This window comes from Vulpes lagopus, chromosome 2 (assembly GCF_018345385.1).
Source record: "Vulpes lagopus strain Blue_001 chromosome 2, ASM1834538v1, whole genome shotgun sequence".
NCBI classification, from domain to species: domain Eukaryota; kingdom Metazoa; phylum Chordata; class Mammalia; order Carnivora; family Canidae; genus Vulpes; species Vulpes lagopus.
In genome coordinates this window covers 19,438,183-19,461,144 of record NC_054825.1, presented here as the reverse complement: position 1 = coordinate 19,461,144, position 22,962 = coordinate 19,438,183, and the positions used below count along the sequence as shown (strand labels likewise).

At 50.7% G+C, this 22,962-nt stretch overlaps 1 long non-coding RNA gene across 2 annotated transcripts; it reads right to left on the bottom strand.

The window, feature by feature from the left end:
- Window positions 1-5,131: 5,131 nt before the first annotated feature.
- LOC121484857 lies at window positions 5,132-22,661 on the bottom strand. Of its 2 annotated transcripts, XR_005986130.1 has the most exons (7): window positions 22,532-22,661; window positions 21,390-21,456; window positions 15,799-15,936; window positions 14,636-14,670; window positions 11,370-11,518; window positions 9,137-9,365; window positions 5,132-8,226 (listed from the first exon to the last, which is right to left on the bottom strand). It is a non-coding gene; the product is annotated as an uncharacterized LOC121484857 (long non-coding RNA). The 2 variants fall into 2 exon arrangements; XR_005986131.1 differs by lacking the exon at window positions 11,370-11,518.
- Between the last annotated feature and the right edge of the window lie 301 nt (window positions 22,662-22,962).

Below are 22,962 nucleotides of genomic sequence, written 5' to 3'. Positions count from 1 at the left end.
CTCATGCTCCTGCCTGCCCTACAGCTTGGAGCCGGCTTCAGGGGGCACAAAAAGGAGATGCCCATAGAAATTTGAGTTTCAGGCAAATACCAAATACTTTTTAAATATAAGCATGCCTGGGTAATATTGGGGACTTACTTTATTAAGATACAAATTTGGCATTTATGTAAAATTCAAATTTAACTGGGCCACCCTACCCAAAGGAGACTCCAGGAGCCAGCCAATAATCCCGAGAGAGGGATGGGTGACTCCTCCTGCCCCCTCCACCCCAACAGGAGGTCCCGTGAGAACTTGTCATTCGCCACATCCTCGGGTCCTCGGCTCAGATGTTAGGGCTGGCTTTGGAGCCAGGGTATCTTTAGAAAGGTGTCGCGTCTAATTAACCTAATAAGTAGGTTGTAGGCTTTGACCGGAACCAGCGAAGGACTCACCCTGACAGATGGGGAGGAGTGGGTCATGCCTGCTGCAGGCGCCTGCCAACGAGCTGCTGGCTGTGGCCTGCGGAAGGGCTAATAGGCGGCCTTGACTTCACATCAGATACAGGGTAAGCAGAAGTGACACCACCACCCTATTAACAGTGACAATAAGTGCCATTTATGGAGCCCTTACCGTGTGCCAAGCTCTGAGCAAGCATTATCTCATTTAATTCTCACATCAACCCTAGAAGGCAAAAACCATTATTATCTCCATTTGACAGGCAAAAACAGGACCAAACTGAGGCCCTGAGAGGTTGAGTAATCTGCCCAAGTTCACATAGCTACTAAGGGGGAGAGGAGAAGATCCACATCCAGCCATTTGGCTCTGGAGCCTGTGCTTTTAGCCACTGATACCTTGGTTCCTTCCTGACCCTCTAGGAACTCCTAAGCCATTTGGTGAATGACACGTAAATACTGTGAGATGGAAGGAAATCCACTCATTCGTTCTACGACTAGGAATCATTTTCTGTGTTTGAGACACACCTGCCTCCACTGGCCTCAGGGAAATGGTAGTCTGGTGGGAGAAATAAATGTCAACACATCATTGTTAAAGAAATGAAACAAAACTATGGTCAATGAAATAGCAGAAGAGTTTTAACATGATGTTGCCGTCAAGAAAAGCAGTGAGAGGCTCTGGGGGGCTCAGTGGTTGAGCACCTGCCTTGGCTCAGGTAGTGATCCTGGGGTTCTGGGATCGAGTCCCACAACAGGCTACTGGCAAGGAGACTGCTTCTCCCTCTGCCTATGTCTTTGCCTCTCATTCTGTGCCTCTCATGAATAAATAAATAAAATCTTTTTTAAAAAAAGAAAAAAAGTAAGGCAGTGAGAGGATGGTGGTCAGAAACCCAGACCCCAGAGCCAGGCTGCTTGAGCATGAAATCTCCCTTTCCTGGATGTGTGCCTTTGGGTAGGTTACTAAGCTTCTCTGTGTCTCAGTTTCCCTGTCTGCAAATGGGAATAATATCATCCATCTCACAATGTTAAGATCAGATGAATTAATATTTGAAAAGCCCTTAAATAGTGCTCAGCACATAGCAAGCACTTTATTCAGCAATACCTGCTGAGTGCCTGCAATGTGCCAAACACTGGCCTCGGTTACTGGGACACATCGGTGAGCAAAATAGACAAAGGTACCTGCCTTTGTGGTTTATATTGTTGCTTACATTCTAAAGAGTCATTATAATTTTTTAATGAACTATTATTGTGTAAATAATATTAACTGTTAGCATTTTTAAATTGTTATTTTTAAGTGATCGGTTACTGGGGCACCTGGGTGGCTCAGTCCCTTGAACATCTGACTCTTGATTTCGGCTCAGGTCATGATCTCAGGGTTGTGAGATGAAGCCCCATGTCAGGCCCTGTGCTGTGCGAGGAGCCTGCTTCAGTCTCTCTCTGTCCCTCCCCACCTTCTCCTCTCAAAAATATAATAAAAATAAAGTGATCTGTTATCATTTAAAAAATTTTGCTCTGTTGATTATGAAAGGGCATGAAGCAGGGCAGTATGTAATCCCCTGAGTTGGCACAGATATTTCCTGTGGTTTCAGAGACGGGTGGGTGACTTTATTTTAAACCTTCACTGGGTCTGGGGCTGAGGCTCTTGATAACCTGCCAGCCTCGAGGCCGAAGGCTTGAAAGCTGCAGATCACCTGGGCCCGCCAGCACCTATGTCTGCCGGCAGCTGCTGGGTGGGCAGCAAAACATGGGGCTGAGCGGATGGGAACTGGGCTTCTTCTGAGAACTCCTTGTACAGCTCTGGCCTGGGAGGAAAGCCTGGCCCTAAGCGGGTAGCTCAAGTCCATGACAGCCTATGCGGTGAGTGAGCCCTACACTGGGGCAGGGGAGGAAATCAGCCCTAGCTTCTGGCAGCTGTGACTGACCAACTGCTAAAAACAGGGTTCCAGACCAGACCCATGACACTCCAGGGCTCCACAGACTTCTAGGAACTCCTACCCCAAGCTTGGCTTCCCGCCCTGCCCCCCAGCCCTGGCACACACCTGTTCAGGAGACAATGACTTTTGATTTGTCACCTGTCATGCCGCCTGCCTGCTCCAGAAGCCCCGTGGGAAAACTAAAGCTGCTGTGAAGATTACAAGGGGACAGAGGGGGAGAGGCAGGTGTGCCCGGGGGAGCCCCAAGAACAGATGCTGTGTTCTCACGTTCTCACTGTCCCAAGAGAAGGAGCTTCTGGCTGAGAGCAGAGATGCCACGTGTCCAGCTAGGTGACCCTCTCCCCCAGCCCGTGTGCGGGGGTGCGGGGGCTTGTGGCACTTTGGGGGGTGGGGGGAAGGGGAGAGGGGATTAATTTGTAGTCAGTGAGGGCCAGGGAGGCCCCTGGGACTGTTTTTGTTTGGAGACACACAGTTGGCATTTTGGCTAGTGGAAGTCTTCTTGTGTAGGAGGAAAAGGGGGCATTCTGGCCGCTGGTAGCTGGTGCCTGTGCACGTGTACCTGCACCCAGGAGGCCACATCGCCTTCCATGTCTGGGTGTCTGTGTCTGTGTCCATCTCTGGGTGGATCTGTGTGCGCGTGTCTGGGTGCCTGCTGCACGTAAGTCTGCGTCCCTACACGGATATGGCTCGTGTGTCAAGTTGGGAGGGCAGGAAGGAACCCTACCTGGCAAGGCAGAAAATGTATATTCCCTGGCATCTTCTCCCCACTGGGCCCCTCACGGAGTGGGCTCTTGAGTCTCTCTCTTCTGCTCTCCAGGCCTCTCCTGCCATGGCCTGTTGGTCGAACTACACTGGCCGGTGCTGGTGATCCTGCGTGTGCTGCGTTCCCGGTGCCGTGGCCTTCACTGGGAGAGGATCCGGGGCTCAGAGAGCCTCCGTGGTTTGGCGGCAGAGTCATGGGATGCACCCCATGACTGGCTAATTGGTCCCTTAGCACCAGACTCAGACATCATCGTCCTGGCACTGCTGCCCTGCTGCCTGGCACACCCTCTCCACCAGGCTGCACTGGGGACAGAAAGAGAAGCTCTGTCAGCATGTGGACCCACCCAACCACCAGCCATGCCAGAGGATAAATCAGTATTCAGTGCTTAGCGTGGCCCTGTGGTCTTGGCCTCCTCTGGCTACTTCCTGTTGGAGTCAGCCCTTGTGCTCCCTAATTTCATGGTGAGAAAACTTTGTTTCCAGAGAAGCTGTCCAGCGTGGCTATTAGCAGGGAAGTAGTCGAACATGATGACCATCCTTGAATCTGGTCTGCAAAACAATCCAAAGAATCCATGCCACCCCCCTATTTCTGCTCAAACTTCCTTGTTCTTCATCACTGTCTCTCATTCCTACTGGTTGTCCCTTTGGGGGAAACTCTAGTGCAGTGCACTCCAATGGAACTTCCTGTAATGATGTAAATATTCTCTATCTGTGCTATCCAATATGGTAGCCACCAGCCACACGTTGCTACTGAGTATTTGAAATGGGGCTAGTGGGATTAAGGAACTGGGTTTTTAATTTTATTTAATTTGGGACAACATAGCTCTAGGGAACCAAGTCCTACCAAAAGGATTAAAAATGGTATCATCTAGGTGCATGCTTGACACCATGCTAATGGTGAAGTGCTTCCAGGTCCATTGGTGCCCATGAACCTCCCAGCAACTCTGCCAGGATAGGGCAGGAACTACTAACCCCTGCTGCACAAAGGGTCAAGGACATGCCAAAGCCGCTGTGCTGGAAGGCAGGGGGCAGGCTGGAGCCCAGGTCTCCAAATCTGAAAGCGGGGCTTGCTCCCTCACTAGCCTCAACCCAGTAGACCTGCCTTGGCAGTTCAGCCACAGACAACACAGACAATGATTTATACTCAAACTCCAGGCTTGACCTGTGGAGAAGAGGATTTAGGTATATGACATATGGAAGGGTCACTGGAACCTAAAATTTTTCCCTTCATTTACAAATAAGGAGAGAAGAATATAGATGGGGGGGGGGGGGTGGTGGCACTTCTATGCCAGGCACTGTGTAAGGCTCTTGAGAAATGTTATCTCATTTACCTTCACAAGGTCAAGTAGTATTCTCCCCATTTTACAGATAAGGAGATGGAGGCTCAGAGAGGTGGCTGGATTTGTTCAAGGTCATATAGGGAACAAGTGGCAGAGCTAGGCTTTGAACCAGGCACTTTGGCTCTGAAGGTTTCTCTTCTGCTAGCACGTGGCTTGGGATGAAGGCCTGATGAAGAAGCCCAGTGGTGGGAGTCAGGCAGCGCTCTGGGCCCCACGGTGTGTGGAGCTCTAGCCAAGGCTCCCGGTGGGGTGGGGAACAACATGGGATCCCTTGGCCCTGGCCCCAGAAAGCTGCTGCTGCCAGGGCTTGGGAAACAGTCACAGGTGAGTCAGAAAGAAGAGTGCCTGGAGTGGCCTGGGTGAACCACTCTGGTCTACCTGGAAAGGCTTCTCTGACAAAGAGAAAAGCATCTTAGTGATTCACCTGGCACTGGATGCTTTCATTCAGCACTTCCAAGGATAGCTTCCTGACCAATTTCTGTTCCAAATATCTATTGTTAAGTGACAAAGCACCCCAAAACATAGTGGTGTGTGACAAGTCATTTATTTGTTCATGATGCTGCAGCATGAGTAGGGCATGATGGAGATACCTCATCTCCACTCTGCTGGGCACCATCAACTGGGCCAACACTTATTCTATTCTATTCTATTCTTCTATTCTATTTCCAGGGGTCATCCAGCTGGTGGGAGGGATATGGGGAACAGATGAGGCCTGGGACGGACACTGGGATGACTGGGCTTCTCTCTCTCGCCATCAGGGTCACCTCTCTCCAGCAGAGGAGCTGGACTTCTTACCTGAAAGCTCAGGACTTTGTAGGAAGCTCCCAGGCCTTAAAGGTGAGGCCATGTCTCACAGGATTTTCTGGGGGGCAGAGTGCATGTGCAGCATGTCCCCCAGGGCCTGGCCCCCACTACTATCATCGGCTAGCTCTGGTGCTGTGGTGCCTGAAATACTGGTCTCAGCCTGCACACCTAGAGAAGGGATACAGACCTAACGCTCTGAGTGTAAGCCTTCCAGTTTTATCTCCCAAAGCTCTCCCCTTTTACGCCCCACTCTCTCCCTAACTGAACCCCGTTCCACCAAACACCCTGTGTGCCCATGCCTCTGCACACTCTGCTCCCTGCCAGAGTACCCTGCCTCGTCATCTGGGTGGGTGGCCAATTCTCCACCAGCTCTCCTCCTCCCCTGGGCCTTTCCTGACCATCCCTATCCTCATCCCCAGAGCTGGCTTTCTGTTTCTTCCCCCAGTTGCTCAGAGGTGACAGTGGCTCATCTGAATGGTGTACAGGCAGGGCCCAACGGTTGTAGAGCACTTCTTAGGAGCCCGAGAAAGCAGCCCTGGGGGAAGGCTGCTCAGAGGCCTGGCCCTGATAGTGACGGTAGTTACTGGCAGTCAAACAGGGGGAAGGCAAACACAACTCTGAAGCTGGGATCTGAGGTTCAAAACCCACTTATAGGGACACTTGGGTGGCTCAGTGGCTGAACGCCTGCCTTTGACTCAGGGTGTGATCCTGAGGTCCTGGGATCGAGTCCTGCATCAGGCTCCCTGCAGGAAGCCTGCTTCTCCCTCTACCTGTGTCTGCTTCTCTCTGTGTGTCTCTCATGAATAAATAAATAAAATCTTAAAAAAAGAAAAGAAAGAAAAGAACCACCATGATTCAAATCCCACTTACAACTGTTTAGATTGTAACTTTTAGGTACCTCTGTTTTCTCATCTGCACAATGAAGATAAGTGTACTGAGCCCCTAAGGTTTTGGAAGAGTTAAATGAGAAAACTTCACGGAAGGCACCTGTGCCCACTGTGTGGCAAATGCTCCTTAATTCCTGCCCTTACTGTTAATATGTGCTCCTCATAGGCCGGGCTGCAGGCATCTGACTTTCCCGTGAGCTGGACCAGGGCCTCAGCAGGACAGAACCAGGGCTGACCCCACTGTGCCCTCAGCTCCTCCCCCAGCCCTGGGAGGCCAGCAGGGGACACCGTGTGACCTGACACAAGTGCTGTGTTGCTGTGTTGCTGGGCACCCTGTCTTCACCCCTCTGGTCAGGGGCAGCCTTGGCTTGGGGACCCCACAGGCCTCGCCGTGTGCTGCAGAGCAGGAAGGGTGTGACTCTGAAGGCAAAGAGGCTGCTAAAGAGAGGTAGAAAGTGGGGATCATGGCCCTTTCCAAACTGCGGCTGGTGGCTTGGCGTTAGGCTCACACCATCTGTCACAGGACTCTGAGACAAGTTTAGGGAGCATCAGCCTTGGAGTATGGGGCGGGGGTTCATCTATTTTGATAATCAGCCACTTTTGTTATCCATTCTCTTCTTTATTCCACAGCGATTGCCTGAGCACATACTGTGTGCCAGGCACTGTTCTAGACACTGAGGATACTGAGAAAGCAGGCCTAATAAAAGCAGACCCCGAGAGAAGGGTGCCTGTGAGTGGGCAGCCCCTTTGTGGCCTTGAGTTCTGGGGACCCAGTTTGGTCCCCACCCGGGCCTGGCACAGAGGCAGAGCACAAGCTCTGAACTCCGTGGTCAGACTCCGGTCCTGGCTCTGCCTCTCTCTCACTCACTGAATAGCAACTTGGCTCAGCTCCCTGAGTCTCAGGGTTCTCATCTGCAAAGTGGGAGTGCATTTGGGAGGGCCAAGGATGCCACACCTGCAAAGGAGCAGTGCTGTGGCAGATGCTTCCTAGCATACCACAAAGGGCCTCCGTCCCACTCTGCCATCATCACAGTCCCCCATCACAGGCTGAAATGTCTCCCTTCCTTCTGCCTTCCTGGGCCTGCACGCAGTTTTGCTGACAACAACCAAGTCACCTTCTGGCCCCCAGAGGATGTTAGAGACCTTTCCTGTGAGCCGTTTGCCCCCTGAAGCAGGGGTCACAGAGATCTTAAAACCTGAGATCAGAGCAAGCAGAGGGGGAGGGTGACAGGGGCCATATATCAGGGGCCTGGCCAGCTGTTAGCAGGGATTCCTTCCCAGCCAAGGACAGATGGGTCCAGCCTTCCAGAGTCGGATCAATTGAGCACCTGGGGTGGGAGCCAACACTGAGGGTGAGGAATTCGTGTGACCCCGTCATCTCCTGTCAGGAGACTCCCACGCTCTTCTTCCTGCAGCCGGGAAATGAAGTGACAGGTCATTCTGAGGGGCAACTGCTGACAGGCCCTTCTGTAACATTTATTTAGAACTGGCAGCCCTGCCTCCTTACAAAAGGGGCTAAGAGAATGCTCTGATATGCATGGCACGCCTCCCAGCTAACCAGGCCTTGCTGCAGGCACACTACCAAAGCACCCCCACCAGAATCCCCATTTTCACCATGAGAAAACTGAGCCTCAGTGAGGTGAAGTGACTTGCTGATGTCACCCAGTTAGCCCAAGGCTGGGCTACACAGGACACCTGGTTCCTTGGACTGGTTCTTAAATGCAGTTAGGACAGGACAGGAGAAAACCCCATAAAAATGAACTACCATCGGGCAGAGAGAGCAACCTCTCCTAACTTCTGGGAGAACCTTCTTCTAAGAATAGGATATACATAATGCATTTATGATGCTGACAAATGCGTTAAACCTTTTCCGGAGAGATATGTAAGAAACCGTGAATGGCACAAGGCTTTAGGAAGAGGAAGTGGAACGGGGGAGGGAAGCAAAGAGAGAGTTTTACTTCACATCCTTGTTTTTCTATAGCATTTCAACTCTTCTCCATATGCATTTAAAAGAAGCAAGAACCAGGGGTTATCTGGATCATTTTTAAACTTTCTTGTTGATTCTTTTCTGAAATAAAAGAGAAAGAAATATGTTACTTAAAAAAGAGAGAGAAAGAGAGAAGCTGATGAAAGCTGACTGTATCTGCCCCCCAAATTTTACAAGCACATTTATTCATATAATTCAGAACTCTTTAGGGGCACCTGGCTGGCTAAGCCCGTGGAGCACCCGACTATTGATCTCGGGGTGATGAGTTCAAGCCCCACACTGAGTGTAGAGATTACTTAAGAATAAAATCCCCTCCCAAAAAAATAAAGTAAAAAAAAAAAAAAATCTTAAACACAAAACAAAACAAAAAAACCAAAACTCTTTGTAGGGAAAATCAGAGGGAATAATTCTAGTTAAAAGCCAGGCCAAACCAAAATTTTCATGACTGAGAGCAGGAAGCAGCTCTCTGATATCTGTACTGAAGCTGCTGTCATCAATAATTAAAAGTGGAAAAACAAAAACCTAGGCTAATGTGGTTTCTGGAACCAAGCATTTCATTTTACTTTGAGCTCCTTCCCTTCTATGGAGCCTTGAACCCAGTAACAGATGCTCAAAAAATCCATTGGTAAATGAATAATTTGCCTGTTGTGTTCACTGGGTCCCGAAGCAGGTACCCAGTCAATATTTGTTCATGGAAACCAATAATAGAATACTGTTGATCCCAACCACTATCCCTAGACCCCAGCTCCAACCCCAATCCAGGTGGGGGCAGGGGATGAGTGGTCAGCATTGGGCTGCACTGTGAGACTAAGCTTCCTTCCCCCACAAAGGGCCTGGGTAACCCCCACCACCATCCAGTGTCTGGGACTGGTGGGCACAGGCAAGGTCTTCTTATTTCGATATACTGCACCAAGGATGTGCACACTTCCCTGATGCCCCACCCTCTAGCCTCGGCCATCCACACCTCCCATCACCTCCCCTCAGTCCTCACCTGGTACTCTTGCCCACCATCTGGATTGCTAACCCTCTTGTGGAGTCCATATAGATGCTATCTTCCCAGTTCCTCGAGGGCAAAGAGAGAGGATGTTGCAATGCTCACATATCTCTCATTCTAGCTCATTGCCACAGAGAGCTGGGAAAACTGGTGAGACTGGACCAGTGGGGCAGGGAGGGCTTTTGGGCTTCCTGGAGGAGGTGGACATGCACAGACTCCTGGGGCCCTGCAAGGGGAGAAGGAAGGGCCCTAAGGACTGGCGCCTGTCTGCCTCTTACACTTTGTGATCTCCCTGCTGCCCCTCTCACAAAGACACCCTGGCCTCCTCCTTCCTGTCCTAGAGGGTGTAGACAGCAGGTGATGGCCATTTTGCCCCACGCCCCCCCACCCCGTGGGACTAAGGGCAGAGCCAGTACGGGGTGTGTGCTGAGCTGAAAGACCTGATGCTGCCATTCATTTCATTGTTGTTGTTTGTTTTTAAAGGTTTTATTTATTTATTCATGAGAGACATAGAAAGAGAGGCAGAGGGAGGAGAAGCAGGCTCCAAGCAAGGAGCCCGATGCAGGACTCGATCCCGGTAATCCAGGATCAGGCCCTGAGCCAAAGGCAGACGCTCAACTGCTGAGCCACCCAGACGTCCCATGATGCTACCATTTGAATGGCTGGGTTCAGCTGTGTCAGACACTGGCTCAGTTTGGTCTGTTATCAATCACAGCAGTTCCAGTAGGAATTTTCTGTGGCTTGCAACCAGAAGAGTTTTTTTTTTTTTTAAAGGTTTAATTTATTTATTCATGAGAGAGAGAGAGAGAGAGAGAGGCAGAGACACAGGCAGACAGAGAAGCAGGCTCTATGCAGGGAGCCCGACACCGGACTCGATCCCAGGTCTCCAGGATCACACCCTGGGCCGAAGGCAGGCACTCAACTGCTGAGCCACCCAGGGATCCCCAACCAGAAGAGTTTTAAGTGGGATGTCACTGCCCCATCTGTGTCTGTCGTGCCACAAAGCCCTGTGTGTTCTGGATGGAGGCAAAAGAGAGAGGCCTCAGGACGTGGGTGGCCACGAACAGGGGTGCTATCAACAGAGAGAAGTCTGGAGAGCTGGTGGGCTTGGGCACAGTGGGCTGAGCTCTGGCAGGATGCCCAGATGGAGATGCCCAGCAGGTGGGGAAAGGAGTGTGGGTGCACATCTGCAGGGTGCTGGAGCCTCTGATCCAGATTCGGGAGGTGCGGGACGACCTGAGATCAGGGAGGGGTGGGCGTGGGGACAAGGTCAGAAAGAGGCCTGAGAGAACAAGGAAGGCCAGACCTTGAGGACTGGGAATCTAACTGCAATGGGAGGAATGGTCAGGAAAGAAAGGCAGTCAGGCCGTGGAAGCCAGAGCAAGCTCCTGAGCCACACTGTCTCCCTCAGTTTCTTTTCCCGTTAAGTGGGTTCACAGTCTCCCTATATTGTGCTGTGGCGAGGATGGGAGGATGAAGAAGGCATGGCAAGCCCTTCTCTGAATGCCAGAGCTCAAGTAACATGAGCAGGTGAAAGGAACTGGGGGACAGAGGCCTACCAGGCTGCACCCCTCACGGAGTCTCCCTTCCTCCGGTTCAGCTGGCAGGTAGCCATGGACGCTGCCCCTCTATCCAGTGAGGGCGCTTATCTCTGCCTCTGCTAGAATTTGGCCAGCTGGCCCTCTTTCATCACTCCAGGGGCAGTCCTGCGGACAAGGATGCTCCAAACAACAGCTGAGCTCATCCCCAGAAGCGCCTCACACACAGCCCACCCCCCCACACCACTCCCTGCCCCCGCAGTGGTGGCACCTGCAACACTTCCCCCAAAGCGAGCCCCCAGGAAACCTGCATCTTTAGGACTCCCACTGAGGCCCAAAGAGAGATTCCAGAGGGCTGGTCTATGTGGACTGGGGTGGAAAGGCCTCTAAGAACCCACTGCTCCTGAAGCTGACCTTGCACAACTCCACTAGCCCTGAGGCTCCACATTCCATCCCTGGGGTTTAATTCACTGGGGCTGTGAGTCCTCCCTTAAACCACCCCCAGGGTGGGACACATTCACTGTAGGGGAAAAAAACACAAACACCACTGCTGCTCCCCATGGAGTAGGGGAGAACTGGGACTTGCTGGAGGGTAAGACACAGAAAAGGAAGCAGTGGAAAATCACCCCAGGAAACCTTCCCCTTCTTCCCGCTTTGGTCCTCCCGCATGCTGGGTGGGGCTGAGCCTCTACCTTTCTATCCTTCAGTGCACAGGTGCTGGGCGCTGGTTGCGTGCCAGGTGCTGGGCCAGGTGCCAGGGGCACTGATTTGTTCAGTCAAGTTCCTTGAGGGGAGGCGGGTGGGTAAGACCCTCTCTCTCAATTCACCAGAACCTCAGGGCCTGGAAGAGAGTAGAGGGAAGTGCAGGGGCTGCAGAGCCCCTCCCTTACCTCTTACCCCTCCTGTCCTTGCCTTTGCGGCTCCACCTTCTGTCTCAGTGCAGAAGGGAGGCACAGGCTGATGGGACGCAAAGGAGTGGAGCCCTGAGCCGCATGATCCCCTTCTACTGAGACAATCACAGGTCTTCTGGCGCAGGCACCTCTTAGTCCTAACCCCAAAGAGTAGAAGATTTCCCCCCTTCTCCCTGCCCCCAAGCAATTCCCAGGGATACTGTCCTTTCTCCTCACCACCACACAGGAGAGGGGACAAGCCTTTGTTCCCCACTGAAGCCCCTATTCGCATTCCAGGTGAACCCTAAAAGGCACAACTAATGCCCTTTACCTACAGCAGCGGTTCCCAAAGTCTAGCAGGAGGATCCATCATATCAGGTTACCTGGACACTTGTTAGAAAAGGAAATCTCAGCTCTAGCAATCCACTTTAACAAGCCCCCGGGGTGATTCCATCACCTCCAGTTTGAGAACCACTGGCCCAAAGGACAGTTAGGCTAGAATTTGCTGGGTGCTGGGTGTGAAGTGGGGAGAGGGGGGCAGGACATCCCTGGGGCCTGGCTGTAGAAGGAGGTGGGCTCCTCCAGGGGAAGGACTGGGTCAGTTTCAGGACCAGCAGACTGGTCTTCCCTCCAGCCTGGGGTTCTTTTCTTTCTTTCTTTCTTTTTTTTTTTTTTAAAGATTTTATTTATTCATGAGAGACAGAGAGAGAGAGAGGCAGAGACACAGGCAGAGGGAGAAGGGAGAAGCAGGTTCCATGCAGGGAGCCGGATGTGGGACTCCAGAATCATGCCCTGGGCCAAAGGCAGGTGCTAAACCCCTGAGCCACCCAGGGATCCCCTAGCCTGGGGTTCTTATAATGGGCAGGTGCACAGGTGGAGAGCAGGTCCATGGTTTTCACAAGCTTTTCAAAGGGATCTGAAGCCCCAAAATATCAAGAGCCTTTCTTTGAAAAGCTGTTAACTTATTTAACACACAATTAACATTTTAATACATTCTTACTGGAAAAGTCAAACCATACTAAAACATAGGGAGCATCAAGGAAAGTGCTCCTTTGATGCCTCCAGGGCTAGACCCCTCCCCAGAAGAAGCCACTGTTTTCTATTTATACTTTGGAAGGTCTCTGTACAAGTGTGTATATATATATATTTATGCTATAGATATACATACACACAGTGTGGGTGTTTTTACACAAGCAGGATAATGTTAGGTGCGTTATGCTTCAACTCCCCACACCCTCCCATTTAATAATACATTTTAGAGAGCCATGCCAGGGCTGGGCCTCTACTCAACAGTGTCTCCAGTGTGGTGGCTACTGAGACAAGAGAAAAATACATGTTCACACCACATCAGACTCTCCTCCTTTTCTTACGTCCCCCCCAGTGATGCCTACCCTACCCCAGAGCATGCAAGGCATGCGCACACGAGGGTGTTCACACACACACACACACACACACACACACACAGAGATAATGACCCAATGTGAAGAAATCCTCTTTGGTCCTTGACTAGTCTGACAACCCCTGAACTCCCAAGCTTTAGGATGCTGTGGAGCTGGGGCTTCTTTTGGCTCCAGGGCAGGCATTCCTTAGCCCTGAGAGGGCACTCCCTGGAACCTGCGGGCAGAAGGGCACTGGAAGGCTGTGTCACCACCCAAAGAGCTGTGCTTGTACATGCATTTATCCTGAGTGGGAGTCCAAAACTTTCTCTCAGATTCCCAAAAGCCTCTGAAACCCCAAAATGGATTAAAAAATCACAGTTGTAAGTTGATTGCCTCTTAATGGGGAAGAGCATATCAGCAAAATAATTCCGGCCTCTGGGTGCCTAGGTGGCTCAGTGGGTTGGACATCCACCTTTGGCTCAGGTCACAATCCTGGGGTTCTGGGGTTGAGTCCGGGAGTCAGGTTCCCTGCTCAGCGGGGAGCCTGCTTCTCTCTCTGTCCCGGCTCCTCCCCCCACGCTCATGCTCTCTCATTTTGTGTGTCAAATAAGTAAATAAAATCTTAAAAAACAAAACAAAACAAAACAACACAACCCTGCCTCTCTAGAGTGCTTTCTTTCTAATTAACAGCTGCAGCTCCAGAGTCAGGCTGGGGACAGCAGCAGCCTTACCCTTTCTGCTAGCTCAGGCCTGGGCACGAGGAAGTGGCAGAGAGGGAGGAAACTGGAAAAAGACTGGTATAGGAGTGAGGCAGGAGAGCAACCCAAGTTCCCGGGCTGAATAGTGTCCTCCCCAGCACCTCAGAATGCGACTTTATTAGGTCCTCAAGAGGGTCGTCGCAGATACAGTTAAGTTAAACTGAGGTCCTACTGGAGGGGCAGAGGCCCTTAATCCAATGACCGATGTCCTTTCCAAAGAGAACAGACACAGGAGCCACAGAGGGGAGGAGGCCAAGTGAATGAAGAGGGAGGCGGAGGACAGATGATGTATCTACAAGCCAGGACCCTGCAGGGTGGCTGACAATGTCCAGAAGCCAGGAGAGAGGCATGGAACAGTGTCTCCCTAGGGCATTGACCTGGCCCACCCTTGATCTGGGCCTTCCAGCCTCCAGAACTGTGGGAGCATGCATCTGGGTTGCTTAAGCCCCCAATCTGTAGTACTTTGTTATGGCAGCCCTAGGAACCTAATACAGCAAGATTAATAAAGCAGAGTTCAACAGCGGCTTCCAGGGAGACCCTGGAGCCCCCTTCCCACGACACCCAGCTCTCGGGAACTAGAAGGGCCCAGCGTCTTGGGGTCAGAGTCGGCACCTTGTCCTACGCTAGCTGGGCCTGGGTTCCCTCAGGTGTGCAGGCAGCTCTCAGCCCGGAGAGCCCTCCCCTAATAAACAGCCAAACCAAACACATGTTCCCCTCCAGGCCCCCGAGTCACCTGCCACTTGGCAGTGAGAGGACGTCAGCCCAGTTCCTGGCTGGCAGCACTGACAGGCGCCCATCTGCTCCGGAAGCGCCCGCCTGGATAAACACAGCCAGGCTCTGCCTCCCACGGTTGGACCAGCCGGGTCAGGCTGGTGGTACGGAAGCCCTGGGTCTCGGCCCTTAGCCCCTCGGGGTCACTTTCCACCCCTACCTGGCCACGCCGGCTGCCCCAGGAGAACAGCATCCCTGGAAAACGGGAGGAAAGACACACAGGAAAGGAAAGCTCATTGCAGGGCTCGGCCCACCTCCCAGGTCACTTCCTCAGATCCCTCCCTGCTGGGCCCCGGGGTCACTGCCCCCTCCCATCTGCCCTCCCGTCAGTCACGCCCACATCAAGCCATCTGCCACCCTGGCCCCCCCTGGCAGGCACCACAGCCTTATGACTCAGCGCCCAGCCCTGAGGCTGCTCTGTGGGTGGCCACTCCGGAACCTTGGTTGGGAGGGAGGTGCTGGGAAGGGGGCCGGAGCTGGGGCTGGGGGAGGGGGAAGACACGTGCAGACCCCAGGTGGCCTTTCCCAGAGCACCAAACCCTGATAGCACTGCTTTCATCCGGTTTTTAAAGCAGACTAACTCCAGCAGTGGTGTTGCCTAAAACCTAATGATCTAATGAAAAACCACCTAATTCCGTTCCTTTTTTGCCTCCAGGTTCCACCACCTGTTCTTCCGGCCTGGCCCCAGGCCTGACTGGGACCTGTTTCTCTAGTGTATTCCCCGGTGTCCTCTTCAGGGGCCACTCCCAGTCCCTTACAGCCCCTGGAACAGTACATCTGCTCCCACACACCCTTGAGTGGATAAATTCCCATGAAGATATGAGACATGTCATGTCAGCTCCCTGCAGACTTTGAACAAAGGATTTGACCTCGAGTGTTTATCCCGAAGGACTAGCAGTAATGGTTGAGGCTGCGTGTGTCCTTCTGGGGAAAGGAGTGAGTCAGGGTGGAGAATGTCACCCCTATAGGCGGCAGGCCCAAGCTCCAGGTGTGGTTCTGAGTCAGGCATGGCCCCTAAGACTTGGCTCTAGAGGAAAAACCTACAGGCTGGGCCTGTCCCCCAGCTGGAAGGTTGTGATCTGAGGCCTGGCCCCACCCCTAGAGGGTCAGGAGAGGGCCAGAGGATCCAGCCCCAGAAGGCCGCAGTTCCCAGCCTGTGGGAGCCTGCTTTGGGCAGCTGTCTCTGTTCTCAGGGGCTGCACCCCTTCCAAAGGTCCCGCTTCCTCCAGGGCCTCTTGTAAGCTGCGTGGAGATTTAGCCACCTTGCCTCAAAACTGGAAAGGCAGTCCTTGGGGTCTGGCCCTGGCTCACTCTCTCCCTTACCTGGCGGCCCCTGGGGTGCACCTCAGGAGTCTCCTGCAAACCCGGGCCTTGGAGGCTCCTTCCTCTCCCAAGTCCTGTTCCCTCCAAAGCAAGCCAACAGCTCCGTTCATTTCAGAGTGGTTGTTCTCCTGCTGGTAACTGGGAGGAAACAGGTCGGGCTGAGTGAAAGCAAAGAAGACTGGGAAGCTCCAAGAAATCTCAAAATTGGAAGAGTCTGAATGCATTTAATCCTGGCTCTGCAGCAAGACTCCCTCTCTGCCTTAGTTTCTTTGGCTCCAAGCAGGGTTCATAAAAGGTACCTGCCCCAAAAGCTGTCGTGAAGGCGAAATGAGGCAGAGAACTGTGAAAATGCAGTTCGAAATGCTTCCTCCCTTCACAGAAGTGCCCAGGACCTAGCAACAGTAATAATAATAGTCATGTTCATCTTTCATTCTTTCTGTGTCCCCACAGTGAGCATCACACATTGTCGGAGGGCTCAGCCGACACTACCTCCCTTAAGTCTGAGTTCCTTTCCCCCAGGCTTTCTTCCCACATTCTTTTCCAAGAGATAGTTCTACACCCCCAGAGACGCCTCCCCACTCCCCCTGGGCATTGGGATATTTTCCAGGCTAACCCTCCCTCCCGGGAGAGTCTCCCAGGCACATGTGCTGCTTCCAGAGCAGGAAGGTGGGCTGAAAACGGCCCCAGCTGGAAAATCAGAGTCTGTGTTTCTACGCAACTTCTTTAGAATAATAGACTCAGAGAAAAAAACCAAAACACTCTGCTCAGAGAGGTCCTCTGTTTGCTTGCGGACTCCCAGCCTGCTCCATTTCACAGCTGCAGAAATTGTGATTTTCCTGAGGCCACACAGCAAGTAAGTAGCAGAGATCCCACCAACACTGAGAACCTGCAATGTGCCAGGTACTGCACCCACCCACTTCGGAAACACTGGCAGCAGTCACACCATGCTCCAAGCACCAGTTAGAGCACCATGGACATAGAGACAGGAATGGCATTGAAATTCTATGGAAAAGATCCCAAACAAATCACAAAGGTTGCTGCCATCACTGATAAATACTATAAGAAAATAAATCGGTATAGGATGGAATGGTTGGTGGATTTAGGGGAGGGGTGCCCTGTTTCCCTAGAATACACTGGAAACACTGAGCAGAGAACCTAATGATGAGGGGCAAGTATGCAAAGAGCTAAAGAGGTGTCCAGTTAGAGAGAATGGCAAATGCAGAGGCCTTGGGGCAGGAATCTGCTTGGGCGTCTTCAAGGAATGGGAAGAAAGCCAGTGTGACTGGAGCAGTAAGAGTGAGGGGCAGTGGGAGAGGTGAGGAAAGGAGGGAGGCAGGGGCCAGGTCATGCTGGGTCTCAGCCATGGTAATGAATCTGGATTGTATGGCAACAGGAAGCCATAGGAAGGTTTTGTTGCTGTTGTTGTTGTTGTTGTTTTATAAATTTATTTTCTATTGGTGTTCAATTTGGCAACATATAGAATAACACCCAGTGCTCAAGCAGGGCAATAACTGTTATGACTTATGGCTTAGAAAGATGGCTCAGGCAGCTGTGTGAAGAGCGGACTGAAGTGGGGCAAAAGCTGAGGAAGCTATGGAGACCTGGCCCACTGTGCCAGCTGTGGGGATGCAGGGAGGCAGAAAGCAAATACCTTGACACTAACACATGTGAAGCACTGAGCCCGAGGCCTGGCATCCACCAAGTGATACTCAATATAGAATTGGGAGCCTGAGAAGGGGTGCCAGTGGGTGGCCAAATGTGTGGCCAGGGTTAGGAGACAGGGTGATGGTGACAGGGATCTGGGGAGGGTCCCTTTCCTGGGCTTAAAGCCACAGGAGACTAGCAGCTTTGGTTTGGGTGTGGACAGGGGCAAACTTTGGGGATCCCACATCCTTCTCTCAGTTTCCTAATGTGTATCACGTCTCTCCATTCTTAAAAAGGTCATTGTCAGAGCCACTACCTGTGGACATGTAAGTGTTCCAGAAATAAAAGCCTGTAATTAGAATAAAAAACAGCCTACATTCATTTTTATATTTCAAATTGTGTGTAACTTGTACCTACCCATGACAAAGACTTCAGAGTACAAGAGCACACAGCAAGAAGTAACTGCTCCTCCACCTCATTTTCAACCCTATAAAATATTCTGTTACCTGTTCATCTTTGTCTAGAAATATTGTCAGCATATGTAGACATATATAGACCATATACTACTTTCAAGTATGAAGATAGGATAATTGTACCATCTTTTCACCAAACAATATTTCATGAAGATCATTTCATATGAGTCTGTGAATACGATTTCATGCTTTCTTTAGTGGCTACGCAGCTGTATCTGATAGAAAAATAGGTATTGAGATAACTCCCAGGTTTGGGCTAATACAAACCATGTCACAACAAACACTTTCACATGTAGGTCTTTGGTGTTTCCATCAGATAAATTCCTAGACGTGGAATTTCTAGCTCAAAAGATAATTACATGTTTTCCCCCCCACCTCGTTTAAATAAATATTGACAAATTGTTGCTTGGAGTCGTTGGACCAACTCCCTTCCCAGTCATACCCCTAGCTGGCCCTGACTGCATCCCCTTCACGATGTCAACCCAACACATTGTCCGTATGATTCATCTTCACCAATCTTAAGACGCCTGACAATTTGTGCATAAAGTGTCAGCCCACCTTCCGTGGCGTGGTGGATGTTTCCACTCCCGCTCTGTAGATGAGAGAGCTGGCCCCAGGACAAAGCCAGTGTCCTAGTTCTACTCTGAGCCACAGGGAGGGCTGGAACCATAGGCGGGAGTAGTATAGGCAGGGCCCACAGGGAGGAAGCAGGTGCCAGAGAAGGCAGTAGTTGCCTCCACAGACACACAGGCTCTGGCAATCAAGATGGGTGAAGGACACGCACAGGTCAGAAGCCAAGAGACCAGTCAACGGTCAGATCTTACAACCCCCTCCACCAGGACCAGACACAGTGCTGCCTCTTCGGCATGCCTGCCTGGGCCAGCCTGAGGCCCGGATGTGGGTGTTGCTGAGCCCTGTTAGGGCCATGGGAAGTAGGTCACTTGCTGGAGGAGTAGGGAATTTAAAGGCAGAGATAAGAGTGCGTGTTGACATCTGGGACTGAAGCCCCAAGTTTCCTTTCTTCCCACTCTAAACAGGTTGGTGGCTGGCTATAAAGCAGGAAAATGCAGGCTCCATTAAAATTGGGAGAGAGAGAGAGAAAGAGAGAGAGAGAGAGAGAAGTCTCTGTCAATAAACCACAGTAGCCAAATGAACCTAAGTTTAGCATCTCTCAGCCTGTTTGGGAGCCTCTTGACTGCCGACTCTTCTAATGGGCTCCACTTCCGTGAACTCAAAGGTAATGGAATCAGCTTCAGCAAAAACAATGTGCTAAATAAAGAAATGCAATCAGAGCTGCTGACCTTCAACAGAAAATTCTTTTTGTAGGCCTTGGACTCGAAGTGAGGAATGTGTGCTCTGAGAGGGTGCGTGGATGTGTGTATGTGTGTGCACACACTCACGTGTGTACGTGTGTTATGTGTTAAGATGAAGAATTTTGGGGGTGGCTGAAAACAGTGAGAAAGTTCTACCATGGTACTAAGACTTGCCTATAAAAAAAAACAAATTTTAAGAAAAAAGTTAGAGTAAAGTTGGGCAAGGAAACCTGAGTGCTTTGAAATGGACATCAGGGCCCGTCTGGATGTAGAGGGTATTATTCATAGATAGGATTCCCAAGGGAGTGGGTTTTCAAAGTCCTCCCGCCCCCCCCCCCCGCCCCCCCGGGCTCATGGGACATGCCTGAACAGGCATTTGAAAAGCTCCTTCTGGAATGCTCCAAGGTGGGCAGGCCAGGCACGAGTTCCCCAGAGCAGGTCCATACTAGAAGTTTGTGTCTGTAAAGAGCTTGCTGAGCACTGAGGGTCAGAATCAGGCAATCACGAAGGCCTCCAGGAGGGTCCCAGGACATTGGCCCAGAGAAGCCCAGAGAGAGATCTCTGCTCAGCACTGATCATCTGAGATAGTGGAGTTGCCAGTAGTTTACCTCTCTGAATGAAGATGATCTCTACATTTTCTCCAGCTTCCAACTATGTCTTTCATGCCATCTATCCATCCACTCTACTATTGAAGACAATCAGTAAATGCACCATTTCTTAAGAAGATTTTATTTATTTACTTGTTTGACAGAGAGAGAGAGAGAGAGAGAGAGAGAGCACAAGCTGGAGGAGTGGCAGGCAGAGGGATAGGGAGAAGCTGAGCTGAGCAGGGAGCCTGACGTGGGGCTCGATCCCACAACCCTGGGATCATGATCTGAGCTGAAGGCAGATGTTTAACCAACTGAGCCACCCAGGTGCTCTAAGTGAACCATTTTTTATCATACAAGTCCAAAATCCTTCTAGGTTCAGCTGGGGAGACAGAAGTAGGGCACCAAGTTGGTTGGGATGTTGGCAGTGGGGGCTCTTACACAAGGTGGTGGGGGAGGATAAGCAAGTACAATCACTTTAGAAAACGATTTGGGACTATCTTGTATGGTTGAACTTGCACACACTGATAACCTAGCAATGAATTCCTCTCCTAGGTATACACCCTGGGAACTCTTGCACCAATGTGAAAGACAAGTACAAAGATGTTCAAAGAAACATTGTTTATAATAGTAAAATTATCAAAAAGCCAGATGTCCATGACCAGGAGAGGGGGAAAATTGTGAATTGTGGTCTGTACCTATAAGGTAGTATTATGCAGTAGTAAAAATAGATGAAGTATAGTTACGTGCAAGAAGATGGATGAATCTTAGAAACAAATGGTGTGTTTAAAAAAAAAGCGAGTTTCATATATTAAACCATTTTTTCTAAAGCTTAAAAACAATCAAAGCTAAAGAACTTTGTTCCAAGGAGGTCATATAAATGTGTCCTAAAATTGTTTTAGAGCAAGAGAATACTAAGCATAAAATTGAGGACAGTTGTTACCCCTAGGTGCAGACAGGGTCGTGTCTGAGTCGTACTCTAGTTCTTAGGCCACATAGCAGGTTACTAGTGTTCATTTTATTATTATGTTTTATCTGTTGCCTATGTCCTTTAAAATAAAAATATACAATAAACTCTTTTTAAAACGATTTTATTTATTTATTTATTTGAGAGAAAGCAGAGTGGGGGCGGGGGGCAGGAGGAGCAGAGGGAGAAGGACAAGCAGACCTCACACTGAGTGCAAGCACAGAGCCCAATACAGGGCTTCATCCCAACCCTGAGATCATGACCTGATCTGAAATCAAGAGCCAGATGTTCAATTGACTGAGACACCCAGGCGCCCCCACCATAAACATTTTTAAAGAAAGAAATAACTCCAGCTCTGAAGGAGATTGCCATCTACATGAGAAGACAGAAGCACAGAGTCCCAAAAAGACACTTTGCATATGATAGTATAAGAAAGAATCTTGTACTTGTTTGGACTCTTGGTTGCAAGTGCCAGAAATCTAATTCAAACTAGTTCAAGCAGAAGTAAGTAGTGAGTAAATAATAAGTAAATAAGTAAATCTGGCTCATTAATTGAGGTGGGGCCAGGTCTAGGAACTCCAAAAAACTCAAATAATGAGCAACTCACATCTTCTTCTGTGCTTCTCTTCATCTGTTGGCTTCATTTTCTCCCACTGCAGACAGATAGCTTCCATCTGGTAACAGGAGAAGGGATGCATGGAGATAATCCCAGCCTGGCTTGCATCATGCCCATTTAGCAAACCCAAGGGAAAGACCGAGAGGTTTTTCTCCCCATGTTCCATATACAAAATCCCAAGCAAGGATTCTGATTGGCCTGCCTACTTTGGGTCACATGCCCATCCCTGGGCCAATCACGATGGCCAGGAGAAAGGGCACGAGGTGCTTAGAGACCCCATCTAATCTCAGGGAGTGGAGGAGGGGTGGCTCCCTAGAGACAAGGGAGTGCTGTCATCAGAGGAAGGAGCAGAAAAGATGCCAGACAGACAAACACAACAGACACCCACTCTCAGGGCTCAGGCAGCAAGGGGAACAGGCACTCAAGGAGCAGAGACAGCAGGGAGGTTCTCTGGAAGAGAAGGTCCTAACAATCTAGGCTGAAGAAGGAGCAGAAGTGGACACCTTGGGAAGCTCCTCCAGTCTCCCTGGAGGTAGGAGACTGACTCTGTGAGGCAGGAGTGGCTCTGGGTGACCCTGGGGAGCTGGTCAGCTCCAGGGTGTAAAAACAAACCCTAATGGGAGGGATTCCCTGGGAATGGATAGTAGGTATGCAGAAGGCAGAATACAGGATGTTGCAGAAGTACAGAGGACGCCCCCACACAGGCCTCGGGCTGACTCAAGCAGACGTCTGGGGCCATGGAGGGGGCAGGCTGGGAAGAGAACACAGCTCTGGGCCAGGACTTCCTTCTAGAAGGAGTTGCCTGGAAGGATAGTTTCCAGCCGGGTCGATTTGGCTCACCACCCCTAGACCATAGCCCTCAGCTAGCTACATGCCAGAGGGGTGGCTCAGCATGGGGACCAGTGCCCAGCAGGCCCTGGGACCATTTTAATGGCCTAAGGAGAGGCAGGAACCATTAGGCCCAGAAGTTCCTGCTTTAGAGAGATTAACAATGCCACACATCCATTATGAGTCCAAGGCTGTAGGGTTTGCCCTAGATTTGAATCCTCATTCTTCTATTTGATAAGTGTCCTGAACAACTTGCTTCACTCTGAATCTCAGTAAAATTTCCCACATAGAGTAGTTGTACCTACCTGAGGAGTTGGCATGAGGTTCTCCATCAATGTTTTCCATAGCTATAGCCATGATGTCATAACTTACACAGTCCATGAGATGAGAGCCATGGGCCCCAGACAGTGCAGCCACTCAGAGGCCAAATGACCCCTTGCTGAGGACCCTGTAGAGGACAGTGTGTATTACATTTGGAGCACTTTCCCAGCTCAGGGCCTTTGCACTTGCTGTACCTTACACTTGAAACATGCTTCCCTCAGACTCTACATGGCTAGCTCCCCTTCATCCAGGTTTAGGATAAATGTCATCTCCTTATAGAAGCCTTTTCTGCTTGCTCTAACTGAAAAAGGAATCCCGCCCCTGCTCTCTGTCCTATTACTTTCTTTTATGGTCTTCCTGTCATTATCACCCTCTGATTTAAATTTATATGTTTTATTTGCTTTTATCTAATTTC